This window comes from Labeo rohita, chromosome 16, assembly GCF_022985175.1.
Source record: "Labeo rohita strain BAU-BD-2019 chromosome 16, IGBB_LRoh.1.0, whole genome shotgun sequence".
Lineage (NCBI taxonomy): Eukaryota > Metazoa > Chordata > Actinopteri > Cypriniformes > Cyprinidae > Labeo > Labeo rohita.
The window spans coordinates 3,263,435-3,284,460 of NC_066884.1; the positions used below are offsets into that span (position 1 = coordinate 3,263,435).

At 31.4% G+C, this 21,026-nt stretch overlaps 1 protein-coding gene across 1 annotated transcript in view; it reads right to left on the minus strand.

The window, feature by feature from the left end:
* The window catches only part of iglon5 (IgLON family member 5), a 230,566-nt gene that overhangs the window by 158,059 nt on the left and 51,481 nt on the right, over window positions 1-21,026 (minus strand). The gene's annotated exons all lie outside the window — the stretch shown is intronic.

Consider the following 21,026-nt stretch of genomic DNA (forward strand, 5'->3'; position numbering starts at 1 on the left):
ATTTAGTTTAGCGTTTCAATGGGGTTTTCTGAATATGTTCTGAGGCAATTTAAAGGAATAGTTCATCAAAAAATGAACATTTGCTCAAAATGTACTCACCTTCAGGACATCCAAGATGTAGGTGAGTTTGTTTCTTCATCAGATTTGGAGAAATGTAGCATTGCATCACTTGATCCTTTGCATTGAAAGGGTTCCGTCAGAATGAGAGTCCAAACAGCTGATACATCACAATAATCCACACCTTTCCAGTTTATCAATTAACATCTTAAGAAGCAAAAAGCTGCATGTTTGTAAGAAACAAATCCATCAGTAAGAGTAAGGGTTCGTACAGATAAAATGAAATTCCAGGACTTTTAAGGACTTTTCAAGCACTACTTTTTTGATTTTTTGAAAGACTTCAAATTAAAACCACAGTTAATTTTCATAAGGGATTTGTAACTGTACTGCCTTAATGGTATGATGTTTTCTACTGTTTAATAAAAAAAAATTAAAAATCTGAAAAAATATTTGCGAAACCACTCTGAAATCCTGATCTGAAACAAATGATTCACGGTACGTGGTCTGAAGTTCCGAACTGAATCAAATGACTCACGAACCTGCTTCGAAGTCTCTATCTGAAACAAATGATTCACAAACCCGCTCCGAAGTCCTAATCTTAACCAAATGATTTGTGATACATGAACTAAAGTCCCGAATTGAATCAAATGATTCGTGATATGTGATCTGAAGTTCTGAACTGAATCAAATTATTTGCGAACCCTCTCCGAAGTTCTCATCTAAATCAAATGATTCGCAATATATGCAAAGTCCCAATCTAAATCAAATGATTCGTGATACGCACTCTGAAGTCCCGATCTGAATCAAATGATTCATGAACCTGCTTCAAAGTCTCGATCTGAATCAAATGATTCACGAACCCGCTCCGAAGTCCCGATCTTAACCAAATGATTTGTGATACATGAACTAAAGTCCCGATTTGAATCAAATGATTTGTGATATGTGATCTGAAGTCCCGAACTGAATCAAATGACTCTTGAAACTGCACCAAAGTCTCAATCTAAATCAAATGATTAGTGAACCCGTTTCGAAGTCCTGATCTGAATCAAATGATTTGTGATATGTGATCTGAAGTTCTGAACTGAAACAAATTATTTGCGAACCCTCTCCGAAGTTCTCATCTAAATCAAATGATTCGTGATATGCGATTGGAAGTCCCAATTTGAATCAAATGATTCGCATTACGTGATCCAAATGGAGGGCTTGTGAATCACAGTGAATCACTTTGCGACAAAATTATTTAACTGATTCAGAGTTTAAAAAAAAACTCAAACTCAAAACTTTACCCATCGCTACGTTTTTTAAAATCGTTACAAGCAATGTCGATTTTTTTTTTGCTAGAGAATCACTTGAAATGAATGATCTAAGCCACAATTTAAATCAATCTGAGCGGTTCCAGTGTAAATGACTCACTCAATTGATTCGGTTCATCTGTTCCTCTTTTCGCATCTTCAGCCATGTTTACAAGACATTGTCAGTACTACTGTTGGCTTAGCTTGCTAGTTTTATGTTTAATTCTTTCTCTCTTTTTCTTTTTAACTAGTTTTTTAGTTTCTACGTTTTATTAAGTTTTATTAACTGAATTAATTATTTAATAAATACAATGTCTTTCAACAATTCAAGGACTTTTCAAGTACCTCTTCAGGAATATTGCTATTTTCAAGGGTCTTCCAGGCCTTAAATTTCAAAATGTTAAATTCAAGTACTTCAAGCACTTTAAGCACCTTGTACAAACCCTGTTAAGACATCTTTAACTTCCAACCATTGCTTCCAGCAAATATGAATCCATAATCCATTATAGTCGTTTCTTCAGTAAAAAGTTGTCTCGACTGAATCAGGTGAGAAATTTGCACAGATCAAGCACTGTTAACAAGCAAAAACAGTCCAAAATAACTATGTGAGTGGATTTTGATGTGGGAGACATCAGAAGATGGATTTTTTTAACAGGAGAAAGCTTTTATGGATTATGGATGTATATTTGACTTGATTTGTTTCTTACAAACACATAGCTTTTTGCTTCACAAGATGTTAATTGATGGACTGGAGTGGTGTGGATTACTTGTGAATTACTGTGATGTTTCTATCAGCTGCTTGGACTCTCATTCTGACGGCACCCATTTACCTCCATTGGTGAGCGTAATGCAGCATTTCTCCAAATCTGATGAAGAAACAAACTCATCTATATCTCTGACATGAGAGTGAGTCAAATTTAATTTGATTTAATGATGCTGAAAATTCAGCTTTGCATCACGCAAATAAATTTTATTTTACAATATATTCACATAGAAAAGAGTAACTTTAAATTGTAATAACATATCAAAAATATTGCCGCTTGTATTGTATTTTTGATCATATAAATGCAGCCTGGGTGAGCAGAAAAGATGAAAACTATAAAAAAATCCCACCAACCCTAAACTTCTGAATGCACATGCATCTCAAATAAAGCTTTTTTTTCTCCCTCCACTGGCAAATTGTTGTTTCCTTCTTATTTCAAGAATAAAACAAGAAAAAGCAATTTGCTGACAGGGTCAGAAAAATAAGATCTGAGGCAATTTAAAGGAGTAGTTCACCCAAAAAATGAAAATTTGCTTTAGATTTTCTCCCCTTTAGGCCATCCGAGATGTAGACGAGTTTGTTTCTTCATCAGATTTGGAGAAATGTAGCACTGCATCACTTGCTCACCAGTGGATCCTCTGCAGTGAATGGGTGCCGTCAGAATGAGAGTCCAAACAGCTGATAAAAACATAAGTAATCCACACAACTCCAGTCCATCAATTAACATCTTCAGAAGACAAAAGCTGCATGTTTGTAAGAAACAAATCCATCTTTAAGACGTTTTTAACTTTACACCATTGCTTCCAGCTAAAATATGAGTCCTTTATCCATACTATTGCTCTGAACCAGGTGAGAAATCTGCACAGATTAAGCATTGTTTGCTAGAAAAAACAGTCCAAAATATATATGTGAGTGGATTTTGATGTGGGAGACAACAGAAGATTTGGAGGAAGTTTTGAACTGGAGGAAGCTTTATTATGGATTATGGACGTATATTTGACTCAATTTGTTTCTTACAAACGCAAAGCTTTTGGCTTCACAAGACATTTATTAATGGACTGGAGTGGTGTGGATTACTTGTGGATTATTGTGATGTTTTTATCAGCTGTTTGGACTCTCATTCTGACGGCACCCATTTACATCCATTGGTCAGCAAGTGACATAATACTGCATTTCTCTAAATTTGATGAAGAAACAAACTCGTCTACATCTTTGATGGCCTGAGGGTGAGTCAAATTTAATTTTGGGGTAAACTATTCCTTTAAGTGATTAAATAATGGTGAATCGGTTAAAATCAGCATATTAGAATGATTTCTGAAGGATCATGTGATGCTGAAGACCGGAGTAATGATGCTGAAAATTCAGCTTTGCATGACGCAAATAAATTTTATTTTAAAATATATTCACATAGAAAAGAGTTAATTTAAGTTGTAATAATATATCAAAAATATTGCCGCTTTCATCATGTTTTTGATCATATAAATGCAGCCTTGGTGAGCAGAAGAGATCAAAACTATAAAAAATCCCACCAGTCCTAAACTTTTGAATGCTAGTGTATCTCAAATCAAGTTCATTTTTCCCCTTCCACTGGCAAATTGTTGTTTTCTTCTTATTTTGAGAATAAGAAAAAGCAATTTGCCAACAGGGTCAGAAAAATAAACTTAACTCAAGATAAATCCTCTGAAAACATGTCATAACACACTATATTATGCAATTTTGCTCCTCAAGTAAATGCATCTTGTTTTAAAGGATACTTAGATCATTTGTCTTTGAAAACAAAACAAAGGCAGAGATTAAGATACAGGAGCGCATCACCTTCGCAGTTCAGTGGCTGTTTAAGGAGCGCACAAGTGTTTTCTGTCAGTCTAAGTGACCCATTTATTTGGGCGAAGGGCTGTGTCTTGTTCCTGGCGTTCATGCTAATGACTGAGGGGGGAAGGTTGGTGACTCATATGTTTAACAGCACTGTCAACATCCTCTCATTTTCAATCCCCCGCATTCTCCCTCTCTATTCTCTAACGCTCGTCTATCTCTCGCCGTCATTTCTGCCCCCGCTCAATCAATACAGGTCAGCAATAATGCATGAGTCAAGCCAGGCTTCTCCACTCAACCAATCCCGTCGCCCTCTGTATGTTGCTGCTGTAGAACATTGTGCTTCCGTTTTGTACCTTTATGCGTTTCCCCGAAACCACCTGGATGTATTTCTAGACATCGTATTTATTTCTGCAGCCCGGAGCGCCGCGAGGGAAAATTGGGAAATTATTTTCCATCTGTGTTTAACTCAACTCTCCCTCGCGTTCTTCTCAGCTAACAAATGTATTTTCTACAGACATTTTGCTCTTTTTGGCGTTATAGGATTGTTAAAATGTCAAGTTTTCTTGAACGTCACTCACACATTGTGCCCGTCTGAAAAGAGGCACAATAGAGGGGAAAAGTTCACGAAAAAGCATGAATTTAAGGCTTTTTTGCACGTCGCACTATACTAATGGTGTTCTTGTCATTTTTGGAGCTCAACAGCTACTGTATTCATTCACATCCATTGTTTGAATGAATGAATGAATAAATAAATAAATAAATAAATAAATAAATAAATATTTTATATATATATATATATATATATATGAAATCATACAGTTTTGAAACTTAAAAATAAACCATTACTAAAATCTAAATAATAAATAAATCTAAATCTAAACAATAAATATATATATATATATATATATATATATATTATATATTTTTTTTTTTTAAATATATTTTTATACGGTTTTGAAACAACATGAGAGTTAGTAAAATCATTACTAATAAAATAAAATAAAATAATAAAAACTTTATCTCCAAGGGAACATGTAACATTTAAATGTAACTAAAATTACTAAAATTTTACTAATAAAAAATAATTATAAAATAAAAGTGAAATAAAAATTAACATATAACTAAATAGACATACATAAAAATACTAAAAATAACAAAAACACAAAAAATTGCTAAAACTTTAACTAAAATTACAATGAAGACAGAAAAAGTTATATATATATAAACTACAATAGTGGCTCACTAATACTAAAATAACACTGGACAAATCGTAGCTTTTGATTAAACTTTTTTTTAGTTTAATTAATTGTTATATTTAATTGTTTAATTTAATTTTAATTGTTATTTGTTATTTTTAGATCTGTAAAAAGACATTTAAATTAAATAAAAATATCCTTAAGCATTATGTGCATTAATAAATGTGCTTTTATTATGCAAATGAAAAAAGTATTTTGGAAATTGAGTACACTGGATTTTTCATGTTGTTTTCAAGTTCTAAACTGTAGAACATTTTACGTTTTTTAGTTAAAATAGTTTTTCCTACATCATTTTTTCCCCCAGTATAAAACATTTTTTTTTTAAATCCTGATTATCAGATGTGACTGGTATCAAATTTTGTTATGTAAAATGTGCGTGAGAACCACTGCTTTTAGGAAACACTTACTGCAGCCAACTTGGCAACGCTCCCAAGCAGCTATTTTCTGTCTCTAATAGTCGTACTTGTACGGCTCCTATTAAGTTAACTGGGGGAAAAAACTAAAGGTCTTGCGTTCAATGACACGTCGGCAATCAAACCTGACAGCAATAATGACAACAGCGGTCTCCTCCTGATACAGTCTCTGCTGTTTTGAGTTTACACAGTGCTGGAACATTAGGAGCCATTAATGCAGCTCTCAGAACAATCCAGAACATCACCAGCGGCTTAAAGAGAAAGTTCACCTAAAGATAAATATTCCTTCATCATTTAATCAACCTCATATAAACGTATGCAGAATATTTATTTGATCAAAAATATTGTAAAATATTATTACAATTTCAAGTAACTGTTTTCTATGTGAATATGCTGTAAAATGTAATTTATTCCTGTGATCAAAGCTAAATTTTCAGCATCATTACTCCAGTCTTTAGTGTCACAGGATCCTTCAGAAATTATTCTAATATGCTGATTTGCTGCTCAAAAACATTTCTGATTATTATCAAGGTTGAAAACAGTTGTGCTGCTTCATATTTTTGTGGAAACTGTGACACATTTTATTTTTCAGGATTCTTTGATCAGTAGTAAGCTTTTATTTAAAACTGAAATATTTTGTAACATTATAAATGTTTTAGTGTAATTTTTGATCAACTTAATGCACCCTTGCTGAATAAAAGAATTATATATAAAATAAAATAAAATAAAATTGTGCTGCTTCATATTTTTGTGGAAACTGTGATACATTTTATTTTTCAGGGTTAAATGATGGATAGAAAGTTCACGAGAAAGTTCTTTGATGAATAGAATGTTCAAAACAACAGTATTTGTATAAAATAATAAAATAAAATAAAATAATAAAATAAAATAAAATAAAATAAAATAAAATAAAATAAAATAAAATAAAATTGTGGTGATTCATATTTTTGTGAAAATTGATACATTTTATTTTTCAGGATTCTTTAATGAATAGAACGTTCAAAAGAACAGCATTTGTTTAAAATAAAATGAAAATAAAATTGTGCTGATTCATATTTTTGTGGAAATTGATACATTTTATTTTTGAGGATTCTTTAATGAATAGAATGTTCAAAACCACAGCATTTGTGTAATAAAATAAAATAAAATAAAATTGTGGTGATTCATATATTTGTGGAAATTGATACATTTTATTTTTCAGGATTCTTTAATGAATAGAACGTTCAAAAGAACAGCTTTTATTTAAAATAGAAATCTTTTGTAACTTCGTAAATGTTTTACTGTCATTTTTGATCAATTTAATGCATCCCTGCTAAAAATAAAATAAAATAAAATAAAATAAAATTGTTCTGCTTCATATTATTGTGGAAACTGATACATTCTATTTTTCAGGATTCTTTAATAAATAGAAAGCTCAAAAAGCTGAATTTATTCATAAATTATTGTTTTACTGTCATTTTTGATTAATTTAATGAATCCCTGCTAAAAATAAAATAAAATTAAATAAAAACTTAAATTAAATTAAATAATAAAATAAAATAAAATAAAATAAAATAAAATATGTACTTTTCATCTCTTTCTCTCCTGTCCTCGCTCACCCTATTACACTAATAATATGGCAGACTGCTGTTCTGAAACAGCAGTCATTCCACATCTTTCTCTGTCTCCGCATGCAGTCCGGGATGGGCACACATAACATGCGGCATCCCACAGGGACAGCTAACACGTCCTTAGAGGGATTACGGCCCTGTTGATGTGCCACACGTGTCTCTTAATTAAAAACAGAGCTGAACGTGGCGAGCGCGGTCCGGAGAGCGCCAGCCCCCCTGCTCTCGGCCGCAGAGGCTGCATCTATTAGGCCGTGCCCCCGCTGTTTTAAAATGTTGTTGGATATGAGTATGAATGAGATGCTGTATTACTGGCGAAACAGATTTAATTAAGCATGACGAATGAAGTGATGTAGCACTTCACGCTAAGACAGAGCAAGACGGATTAGGAAGTCATGCTAGAGGGATCACAGGACCGACACTTCAGACCTCACCGAGTCTCTACAGGCACATATTTAGACAAAATTATGCATGAACCTAGTGTGTTGCCTACGTAGGAAGCATTTTAAAGGACTAGAGTATGCTAATGCTGGGATGATCATGCTGCTTTGTAAAATAAACTTCTTTGGCCAAATTTTAAGAAAACACAGCATGCATTTTTCGAAATGCAGTACCAGAAGTTCAGTGAAAACATCCAATGGCATCCAAGGAAGAGGCTTGCAAAATTTCTGAATAGCATGCTAGCATACTGTACTTATATTTATATGTCAACAGCGAGTAGTATGATAACTTATTTTCTAAGAATTCTGGGGAAAAAAAATGTTTACAACAAAAATATTAAACTGTTTTCTATGGAAGCTTGTTTCCACCACAGAAATAAAATAAAATAAAATAAAATAAAATAAAATAAAATAAAATAAAATAAAATAAAATAAAATAAATGCAATGAAATAAATAAAAATCCTTTCTTACAGTTTTGAGTTTATATCCATAGAATTCATATATATTTATAACTCTCACAATTCTGATAATTATTACAGAGATATAAATTCAGAATTGTGAGATACAATAGCAGAATTGTGAGATAAAACGTTGAAATTACCTTTTTTTTATTACATGATGGAAACAGTCTTCCGTAGTTTTCAAAATTGATAAAAATAAATATTTCTTAAACACCATAAATACAGGAAAACAGGGATAAAATACAGGAAAACAGGGATAAATTATAGAATTATCTTAAAATATTATTTTAAAACATTTTAAAATATTAAATAAAAATATTTTATTAAAATGAAAATATAGTAAAAAACAGATACACTAATTTGAATAAATAAATAAATAAATATCAATAAAATATAAAATAATATAAACAAATATTTTTTTAATTAAAAAATAAATTAAAATGAAAAAAGATACTTGTATGTGAATAAATAAATAAAATATAAAATAATAAAATTAAAATAAACTATAAATATAGGAAAACAGGAATAAATTATAGGATAATATTAACATTTTAAAAGATTACTTTTTTAAAAAAAAAGATACTTGATATTTGAATAAATAAATATAAATAAAATATAAACTAATAAAATTCAAAATAAATATTATAAATATTTCTTAAACACCATAAATACAGGAAAACTGGAACAAATTATAGAATTATAATAACATTTTAAAAGATTAAATAAAATTAAAAAATATATTAATATTAAAAAAGATGTGTGAATACATAAATAAAATATAAAATAATAAAAATTTAAATAGACAATAAATATAGGAAAACAGGAATAAATTATAGGATTATGTTAACATTTTAAAAGATTAAATAAAAATATTTTAATAAAATTAAAATTAAAAACAGCAAATTTAGTTTGAATAAATAAATATAACTTACATATTAAAAAATAATAATAAATTTAAACGTAATAAACAAAAAAACAGATACTTTAATTTGCAATAATATTTCACAATATTACAGTTTTTATTGTATTTTTTAACACATAAATGCAACCTTGGTGAGTGGAAGAGACTTCTTTCAAAAACATTAAAAGAAAATCATACCGATCCCAAACTTTTGAACCATTTGAATAGTTTTAGCATGCATACTACTTACTATGTAAAAAATACATGAAGCAAAATGCATTATGCAATAAACGTTTGAAGAAGTAGCTTCTAAAGTCATTTGTGTGAGTTTGTGACAGTCAGGATGTGTCTACATAAGCAATATACAGCAATACAGCTCACTATGATTTGGAACACAGCCTGTGTTTTCCCATTACGCGTTATAGTTCACTGTGCACCGTAACAGCTGACTGCTTTAGCAGTAATATGATCAAGACACGTGGCAAAACGCAGTCATTTATAAAGACATGAGCCTTTCATTTAAAGAGAGCGTCTGAATCAATAGCACACCTCCCATCTTCAGAAACAACAGTTACTATTTGATTTACAAAACTCATCTGTTTGCTTCTCAGGCTGTACCGGACACAAAGTGCACTTCTCGTAATACAGCGCTCGTAAAATGGTTACTTCATAGACGTCACATGTTATAGAGGATCTCATCACATTAATATCGCATTAGAAATTAGGCGCGGAGCAGGAGAATGGATGTACTTTCAGCGGTTGGCGGCGGAAGGCATGTTTTCGCTCACGCTCACTGTCTGGAAACAAGCAACAGAATTCAATCAGCGGATATTCAGAGCTCTATTGGAGCCTCATCCTATAACTAAAGCCAAAATAAATAAAAAAAAAGAGAATGAAGGACAGGGAAAAAATACAAGAATTCTTGAGCAACAGAGCGTAAACAACAGCAGTTTCAATAGCCAAGGCCTGGCCGCCTCCAACACGCAATCATTTTACCTCCGTTACACAAGTACACAAACAAATACAAGGGTTTCTACAGCATCCTTTGGGTTTTATTAAAACTAAACAAAAATAATCTTGCCCTTCATTACCATTCACAAATATTTATTTATTTATTTGAGTGAAAATTGGCATCCTTTACGTTATATATATATATATATATATAAACAGCTATTTGTAGCCAACTTGATCTTCAATAAAAAATAAATAAATAAATAAAAATAAATAATAATAATAATAATAATACAATATTTTAAATGTTTATAATGAAACAGAATACAATATCTTTCCGACATTCCGACATACAATATTTTTTCTGACATTTTTGGTTAATAATATATAATATTTCATTATTTCTACCTATTAAATCTAACAAAAAATATTCTTGCCTTTCGTTATGTATTTTGTAAATAATATATATTATTTCACTATTTCTGTCAATATTTACTACATCAATATTTAGCTCCATATATTTTGCCTCATTTACAATCAAGCTGTAATTATGCCAAAATAATGTGCCAAATTATGCAAAAAGTAAAAATATTATTTGGAAGTAAATGATATAAAATGCTACTCATAAAATCTGACTTGACTGTAGTATAACATAAAAAAGTAGGCCATTTTATTTTTACAGAATCTTTAAAATGTCACCACAAAATGCTATTAGTCATAACTGATATTTTGTGGAAATGACACTGTGGTGAAAATGTACGTGACATTTCAGTCTATCCAGACATTGTTAGTGACTAAAAGACATAAACTAGTGGGAGTGTCGAGGGAGTTTATTTCCTAAAAGTCAACAGTGCCAAAAGCGTCCTTGGCTGCAGCAACAGCCATATATAAAAGCGTGGACGCACACATACTCAGTATTCAGCTCAAGCTGTGCCGTGTTTAGCCTCCTTCCACAAACTCGCAGGCCTGCGAAAAAGCATCTTGTTATTGATCCGAGCCATGTTGGCTCTCTATTATCCGTCGTCCAATCGGATGGCAGCTGCTCTGTTATGATAGTCGCTGTCAGAGCGGCGCATACATTCTTAGGCGCGCTTGTGGCGGAGCTGGATAAATGGATGCGGAATAATACCATGAAAGAGCCAACATGGCATGGCAGGGAATTTCACTGAGAGCTCATTAGGAAACACGTTCGCTGGAATGGAGACGCGAGCTGATTGCATTATTTCGTCTGAAGCTATATTCACGGATGACATTTAATCTGAGGCATTTGGGTTCGACTGGTCTTCTTTTTACCCTTTCTCTCCGTTTTGGTGAGAATAGAGCTGGGTGATATAGCTAAAAAAATATATGATATCTCTCAACATTTTTCAGCTTTTAAATTGTGTTTTTTCAATCAGGGGAAACGTAATTTCAGCCATTTGTAGCCAAATGATTCATGCAAAAAGCATGTTTTCCACAGTGTTTAAATACTATAAATAACATCAATATTTGCCTACATATGAAGTCTTCCATAAACATTTATAAGTTATGAAAAAAAAATGCACGAGTTGTTCAAGTTTTGAATCGGTTCATTCAAGTTATCGTTCTGAATCAATGCAATTGTTCATTTTTTTAAATAACTTCTAGTGTCATTGTCTGAATTAATTGGTTGAAATGAACAGTCTGAACTTCATTAAATCATTCCAGTTTAAGTTTTGAATTAATTCATTGTTCAAACTTTGAAGTTAATCGGTTAAACTGATTAATTGAACTTATTCGTGGAAAGGAATCATTCAAGTTAAAGATTTGAATCAGTGCATTGTTCAAGTTTTGAATCAGGATTTGAATTTCTTGATCAAAATGGAATGAACTAATTTACACAAATGAATGATTTATGGTTTAGTTCTGAATCAACTCAATATTCAAATTAATGAATAACATTAATGAATCATTCAAGTTCAAGTTTTGAATTAATTTTATAGTCAGGGTTTGAATTAAATAATTGAAACTGAAAGTTTGAACTGATTCACGTAAATTAATCATTCAAGTGTAGGTTCTGAATCAATTCATTGTTCATATTTCTTCCTCGGCTGGGATCATTTAGAGCCCTTTGAAGATGCATTTAAACTACATTTTGGAAGTCTATTATGAAGAAAAATCCTGAAAGGTTTTCCTCAAAAACCAGTTTCTTTACGACTGAAGACAGAAAGACATGAACATCTTGGATGACAAGGGGTTTTTTAATTGTGGAAGTGGACTTCTCCTTTAAGTTTTGAATTGATTCAGTTGTCACTATTTGAATTAATTGAATCAACTGATTCACATAAATGAATCATTCAAGTTTTGAATCAGTTTGTTGTTCACGTTTTGAATCAGTTTGATTGTCAGTGTTTGAATTCATTGATTAAAATAGACCATTCGAACTGATTCATGTAAATACCAAGCGGCAACCTCCCAATCTCCCATTTGAAGCCAACACGGAAGTGACTAAAACTGCAATTCATCGACTGGCCGCTAGAGACTGGCTGCAAAAGTCAGTCCCATAGACTCCCCATGTTAAAATGCCCAACTTTACAGCAGAAACAAATATGTTTACAGCCTGGTATAAAAAGTGGTTTTAGTCTACATAGCTAATTTTGCCCTTCATGTCAACTGTGAGGAGGGTGAATTTTTTATAACTCATCCGTTTCAATTATATTAAGCCTTAAAGTTCTGCATAATTTAGGGCGTGGCCACTTGAGTGACAGGTGGATTGCTGCTGCTGTCACCACTGTCGCGCTAGGTGGGCGTGGTTTCAGCAACCAGCTCCACCCACGTCCCGCCTCTTTGCCCATTTTCGATTATCCGGGAGTGACGTGCAGTGACGTGATTCCAAGATGCCGACGGTCGACTCCCGCCCACTAAGAGCTTCAAAAATGCTCTTCAGAAACCTACGGGTGACGTCACGGACACTACATCCATATTTTTTACAGTCTATGGTAAATACATCATCCAAGTTCAAGTTTTTCATCAGTTCTTTGACCAAGTTTTGTATGAATTAATTAAAATTCACAACTTGAACTGATTTGAACTGAACTAGAAATACCAAAATGCAAACACAACGTCCAAAATGGGAATGAAAAAAAAAACAAACAAACAGGTCTAATGATGATCATGACCAAATTTAAAGCTCATTAAAATCATCACATTTCCCTAATTCTAGAAATGCCGATAAAAATCACAGAAATCAGTATTTTCAGCAGATCCTACAGTAGGTGAGAATGCAAATAAATATATTTTCCACAGCCAAGAGCCATGACTCCAGCAGTCTTTACTCAAAGCGAGACGTGTATGGTGTATTCGAGTGAGTCTGTGGTCTCTAGGTTTGGCGGCGGATGCGGGACGTAATGAAAGTCCATCCAGCAGACGGGCGGATGGTGAACAGCGGGTCTCCTGGCGCAGGCGTGACCGCTGGTGCTGGTGGGCTAATGCACATCCGCCGGGATGCCAGCGCGTATCTGAGACCTCAGGGGGAGATGAGAGCGCTCCTGCTGCAGGACAACATCAGATAGACGTGTGCGTGCGTGTGTGTGTTGGAGTGATTTCCTATCTCTTCCTGCTCGTGACAGTGAGATGAGTCTCAGACATGAAAACACAAACCTGCAGCTACCTGCGGGTTATGTAAATGAACTATGGTGGCAGTCGGGGGGTTCTACTTTCCCTCATCCGTTTGTGACCTTGAGGAGACGACACACACATATATATATATATATTTACACTACGAATGGCAAAAGACCTGGCACTTCAGTCCGTACTAAAATAACAATGCCAGTCTGCAATGAAGGTTGTATACGAAAACAGACTCAATACAGTTCCCTGATTGAGGTTTCCCATTTGGCTTGATTGTTTGGTCAAAAACTGAATTTGCTCTCTAAAGGCAATTTATTCAAACTAATTATGATACTATAATAATCGTTACCAGTAGCAGTAAAATAGGATGGTTGCATTCACACAAATTGCAATCTGGAGTTCACAGAAATGAATCTCAGACTGTCTTTTCATGTGGATTTGAGTTCGGTTTATCGCTATATGGCCAAGAAATAAAATAAAATAAAAATAGAAATGCAATTAAATCAAATGAAATAACATAAAATAATAATAAAAAAAACGCAATTCAAAATGAAATAACAAAAACAATAAAATGCAATTCAATACACTGAAATAAAATAGATGGAAATTAAATAGAAATGCAATGAAATAAAAAATAAACTGAAATAAATGTAATCAAATAAAAAAGAATAAAATAGAAATGCAATAAAATAAAAGAACAAAATAAAACAATAAAATGCAATGAAATAAAATGAAATACAATAGAAATACAACGCAATAAAATAAATTCACATAAAACAGAAATGCAATGAAATAAAATTCATTAAATTCATAAAAGTCATTAAAATAAAAAAAATTAAACTAAATTTAAAATGCAAATGCAACAAAATATAAAATAAAATAAAAATGGACAAATAAAACAGAAATGCAAGGAAATAAAATAAATTTAAATACAATTAAATAAAATAGAAATGCAATGAAATAAAGTAAAATAAAATCAATTGAAATAAAAATTGAAATAAAATAAATTAAAATAAAACAGAAATGCAATAAAATTAAATAAAAATGAAAATAAAATAAAACAGAAATGAAATGAAACAAAATGAAAATGGAAATAAAATAAATTAAGAATGCAATGAAATAAAATAAAATAATAAAAAACGTACACAAAAACACAACACGGTATAAACTATGGCACTGATTAAACATAAAGAAAAAAAAAGTACTAAAATGTACATCGTTGTATAAAAAAATTTACATCTTTGTATAAAAATGTATATATACTGGCATAGTCCTCAGTGCATTTAACATTTTAGGAAGTGCTTTTATTTATTTTTTTTACATATTTACTATATTACGTTAATATATTAATGAATATACAATGTATTGTATTTTAACAATGTTTAGTTTGTGTTGTCCTTTATTAAATACAAAAATGCACTTATTTATTTATTTATTTGTTTGTTTGTTTTTTGTTTTGTTTGCCCCGAATACCAGCATACACCATTGTTTTACAATGATTTCAATCAATCAGCAAATCTATATAGTATGCTGACCCAATATTTCCAGAAAATGAACCTGGGCCAAACTTAATCCAGTAAACAGACAGCTCAGCTGCCAAAGTAAAAATATGTGCGATGTGAAAATATATCACTATTATTATATTATTATATCTAAAAATAAACATATTTTTGCTGGTCTTCAGTGATAACTGCAATTGATTGTAGTGCATTTAAGGATTTAAACTGTTTTTAATATCAAACCAGTTAATGTGGTATTGAAATTTACTGAGAATCTGACTAAAAATGATCAAGACCACCCTAATTTACATTTACCAACACACACGTGCTTGTTTCGTATGTGCGTCCCGCTTTTGTGACCCGCGCCTCAGGCTGCCGCCAATTAGCGGCTCATGGAGCTTCAACGCGCTGTAAACTCTGAGCTTACCTATCACAAGCGTCGCTGATCCACAATTAACTTATCCAGTACATCTTATCAGAGCTCTCGGCGGACAGCAGATGCTCGGCCAGCACTTGCCCTGAATGCAGCATGTCTGATGTGCTTCCAAATGGCACAGAGAAGCGGGAAGGCCTTCCTAAACCGGCAGCGTGTCTCAGTCAGGTACTATACAGAGTTCAGAATTAGTAGAGAGGACTTTGATTGGTCCTAATCAGTGCTGGGCAGTGACTGATTACATGTAATCTGGATTACGTAATCAGATTACAAAAATAAGTACTTGTAATTGGATTACATTTTAAATTCTTTAAAAGTAATCTAAAAGTAATCCAAAAGTAGTCTGACACATTACTAACTACAAATAGACTCGAACAACTTTGATCAGTCGTGCTCGTTTGTTCAGTTTGCTCATCTGCAATCAGTTCATTTTTGAATACGTCTCATTCAGTGATACTCCGAGGGCAAATTTGTTCGGCAAACTCATCTAATCAATGAAATGCTCCTTTCAAGTCTGCATCGCTCATGCTAAACTCAGTCTCTTCGTCTTTGAAGACAGGAAAAAATTTTAAAAGATACACCAAACTGACTTTGCATGCACTTCACATCCTGTACGAGTCCCTTGAAAGCAAAGACGAATGGTTCTTTCACTTAAAAGATTTGTCCAAAAACACTGAGGGAGAAAGATTAGCATCATTTGCATGCTATTACTTTTGCACGACGCACTAAAGGAATTATGCAAATCAGATAATGCCAGAAACACAGCCAAAAAATTGTGCTAAATCTCGCAGGCTGGTTGTGAATGGCGAGTTGTGAGGATGCAACTGCAGATCTTGTGATTTTATTGTAGATGTAGAGATAGTTCAATCATGGTAAATGTGAAATAATAGTTTAGAATGCAGACAGTAAAAGATCAGTGTTTTTTGAGCCACTGAATTGTAGTATGTGCCTTAATTTATGACTTCATTTTAATCATATGTTTCTCCTAAAAAAGACTTTAGCAGTTTCACAAGTTTGTATGAATGCAAACAATAATTGGAATGCTTTGAAACTCCGTATCAGTGTTTTGAGATTATTGGCAAAATAATAGAAATGAAATAAAATGCATGACTTAATGCTATATATTGCCTGGTCAAGTTCACCTGGGTGGTTAGATAAAATAAAATAAAATAAAATAAAATAAAATAAAATAAAATAAAGTAAAGTAAAATAAAATAAAATAAAATAAAATAAAATAATGTATGACTTAATGTGGTATATTGCCTGGTTAAGGTTACCTGGATGTTTAGTGGTTAAAATAAAATAAAATAAAATAAAACACAATCTATGACTTATACTATGGTATATTGCCTGGTTAAGTTCACATGGGTGCTTAGTGGTTAAAAAGAAAAGAAAAGAAAAGAAAAGAAAAGAAAAGAAAAGAAAAGAAAAGAAAAGAAAAGAAAAGAAAAGAAAAAAGTAAAAAAATAAAATACAAACAAAAAATTAAATTAAATTAAACAAAATAAAATAAAATAAAATAAAAGTATGAAAAACGCAATTCAAAAAAAAATGAAATAACAAAATAAAACAATAAAATACCTTTCAACTGAAATAAGCTGAAATAAAATAGACATGCAATTAAATAAAATAAACAGAAGTGCTGTAAAATAAAATAAATTGAAATAAAAATGTAAATAAAATATTTACAATACAATAGAAATGCAATAAAATGAAATTTAAATGGAAATTAGAAATGCAGTGAAATAAAATAAAATAGAACAAAAATGAAAAAAAATTGCAATGAAATAAAAAATAAATGAAAATAAATGTAATAAAATAAAAAAGAATAAAACAGAAATGCAATAAAAAAATAACAAAATAAAACAATAAAATACAATTAAATAAAATAGAAATACAATGCAATAAAATAAAATAAAATAGAAATGCAATGAAATAAAATAAAAGTCATTGAAATAAAAATTAATAAATTAAAATAAAAATGCAGTGCTATAGAATAAAATTAAACAACACTTAAAATGGAAATCCAATGAAATATAAAATAAAATAAAAATGGACAAATAAAATAGAAATGCAATGAAATAAAATAAAAATACAATTAAATAAAATAGAAATGCAATGAAATAAAATAAAATAAAAATTGAAATAAAATAAATTAAAATAAAACAGATATGCAATAAAATTAAATAAAAATGGAAATAAAATAAAATAGAAATTAAATTAAATTAAATTAAATGAAAATGGAAATAAAAGTATGACTGAACATTAAAAGTATGACTGAACATTGTATATTGCCTGCTCAAGTTCAACTGGGTGTTTAGTGGAAAATAAAATAAACTACAATAAACTAAATGAAAATAAAACAAAACAAAACAAAACAAAATAAAATAAAATAAAATAAAATAAAATGTATGATTGAACGTTGTATATTATCAGGCCAAGTTCGACTGGGTGTTTAGTGAATAAAATGCATGTTTTTGCACAACTGATTAGTGACTTTACCTCCCAATACAAACAAACAAACAAAAAAAAAAAAATATATATATATATATAAAAATACTGTATGACTTAACATGCTAAATAGCATCTATATTGCCTGGTCAATTTCGACCGCAGGCAGTTATTGAATAGGATGTATAAGTTTCCACTAAAATACTGTACAAGTGTTCAGTGAATTTCCCTCAGTGTCTGTGTAAACACAGACAGCTTTGTGATCCGCACATCTCTCTCTCTCTCTTTTAGATCTGAACGGCGGCGTGAAGACGTCGAGGGAGGCGGTGGTCTTTGAAGAATGAAGTAGGTCACTTTTTAAAACCACAGTCCTTGAATTAGGAAGGTTGCCAGAGTGTTTGCTCCCCGGCAGCGCCTTAAAGAGCCCAGAAATAACCCAAACACCCCTCCACATTTATCAGGATGACACGACGCTGTTGGCTTGTGATTTTGGAGGGTGGACTCAATAAATCTCGGCGGATTGGGCCGTTGGTCCTCAGGGCTCTCGTACGCTTCCTCCCGCGGCTCCTTCCATCCCCGCTCCCAAATCATGCCCATTGCACCTGCAACCCTTGAGCGAGGAGTGATTACACCTTACAACCTGGAAATTGAACTCTAGCGATGAGCACCTGTGCTGGATGAAAGCGCCACACATACACAGACAGCGAATCTTGAAAGGAGAGAAGTTAAAATCCTGAATTAGGGCCATGACCCCACACTTACAGCACAAACAGACTTAAAGGTGAAGTGTGAAATTTCTGCGCCACTACGGGCTGGAAACAGAACTGCAGGCTGTTTGTTTTGAGGGACTCGACTAATGGTCTGGGTTTGACAGATGTACCCGTTTCCCACAAAATGCGGGTTCAGAAATGACACACTTCACTGTTAAGGATAAACTAGATTTAGAGTGAAGTGGGAGAGGACAGAAAAACCACATATGAGATGAGTTTTCTGAGATCTCAACGGCTTCTCCTAGAGAAATGACATTGAATGGAGAGCAAATACAGATCTTTGCTTCAGTCTCTTGCTTCTCTGATTAATATATTTCTAAATGATCAACTCACATAGCATTTTACCACCAGACATCTACACCAGACATATTTTTTTAATAACAGTATTACTAAATACATATATTGTATCTATTTTTTTTTTTTTTAGAAATATTAGTTTATATCATATTAAATGTATTATTTTAATTTGTATAATATATTGTATATATTATATGTACAAATAATATATAGAAATTAATGTAATATAATAATATTACTAAATATATATTGTATCAACATTTTTTTATATATTAAATGTTATTTACTTTTATAATATACTGTATATATTATATAAGCAATTAATATACAGAAATTTGAGAAATATTACAGAATATGTATTTTTATTTTATTTTCAGTTTTTTTTCAGAAATTAAACATAATGCATATATTATACAATATAAAAATAATATATATAAATATATACATTAATATTTTTCAGAAATTAAATGTAATGCATATATTATACAATATATAAATAATAAATATAATTATTATAAATAAATATAATTTAATATAATATATATAATATAATAAATACAATACTTAGATATATAACTAATGAAAAATAATACCAAATATATATTGTGTGTACAATTAATAGAATATAGCATTTAATGACAGACATCTACATTTTTTAAGTTTCTAATAATATTAATAAATATTAATTTTTTTTAGAAATATTACAATTTATAAAAATATTAAATATGTTTGTTTTATTTAATAATCTATTGTATATTATATATACACATAATATAAATGCACATTATATTTGTATATATATATATATATATATATATATATATATATAAATTTCAAGTATCAGCATAATAGTATCAACATTTTTTAAATATTACAATTTATTTAAATATTAAATTACTTTTTATAATATATAGAAATTCTAGAAATATTATAGAATATGTATTTTTATTTTTATAAATATATTGTACATTACAAACAAATGTTCTTTATATATATTTATATATAATTTTATCATTTTAATAGAATTTTCTAAACATATGTAATTAATTATATGTATATATATATATGATTGTGTGTGTGTGTGTGTGTGTGTGTGTGTGTGTGTGTGTTTTTTGCTATTTAATATATTGTATATATTACATACGGTAAAAATATTTAATTTCTAGATCATAGAATATATAGATAGATAGATCGATAGATAGATAGATCGATAGATAGATATATATATATATATACACATACATACATACATATATATATAAACTGAGCTATAAAAGAGCAATATATGACCACTAAAATGATCCTCTTGGGCTTTTGCTCACAAGAACACAAAACACATGTCTACATATGCCCAGATCCACATACACTTTCAATCCGCCTGGAAAAAAACATGGGAAACCCAGACCAGCGGCCGTAATTTCTGATTCATTTGGGATCGTGGTCTAAATAACAGGTTGTCAGCGGACCGTTTCCAGAGCAGGCCTATATGTGTGTTCGCTTTCACAGGATGATGTAAATATGACAGAGACTGACATCTTGGTCTTAGGACAAAGAAAAGGATGACCGGAGAGAGACGGACAGAGAAACGGCGAGATACGAGGACGACGGGAGAGAGAAAGAGACACAAAGCGACACACTTCCCTGCCTTATTTACACGTAGCTGCAGCTATGACAGGTAATTTGGCCAAATTCTCCACAGAGCTCGCAGCAGACGGTAAGGGGATATAAAGAGAGAGAGGAAAGAGTAAAGGCACAATGGAGGTGAAGGAGGAAATGTGCGGAAGAGGAACGTGTGCCGACTGCCTGACGCGGCCTGGCTGGAGGAGAGAGGGAAGAAAGCAAATGGGTTTCCAGATTTCAATCTAGAGCCGAGCTGTGCGTGTGTGTGTGCATATGTGTGTGTGTGAGGAAGTCTAGCTGTTGACAGATTCTGACAATTTTATTTATCGCTCGCACTGAAGATATAAAACACATTTTTAATTCAGTTTCTCTGTTCCCGTTTAGTACGGAAAGATCAGTCAGGTCACGACC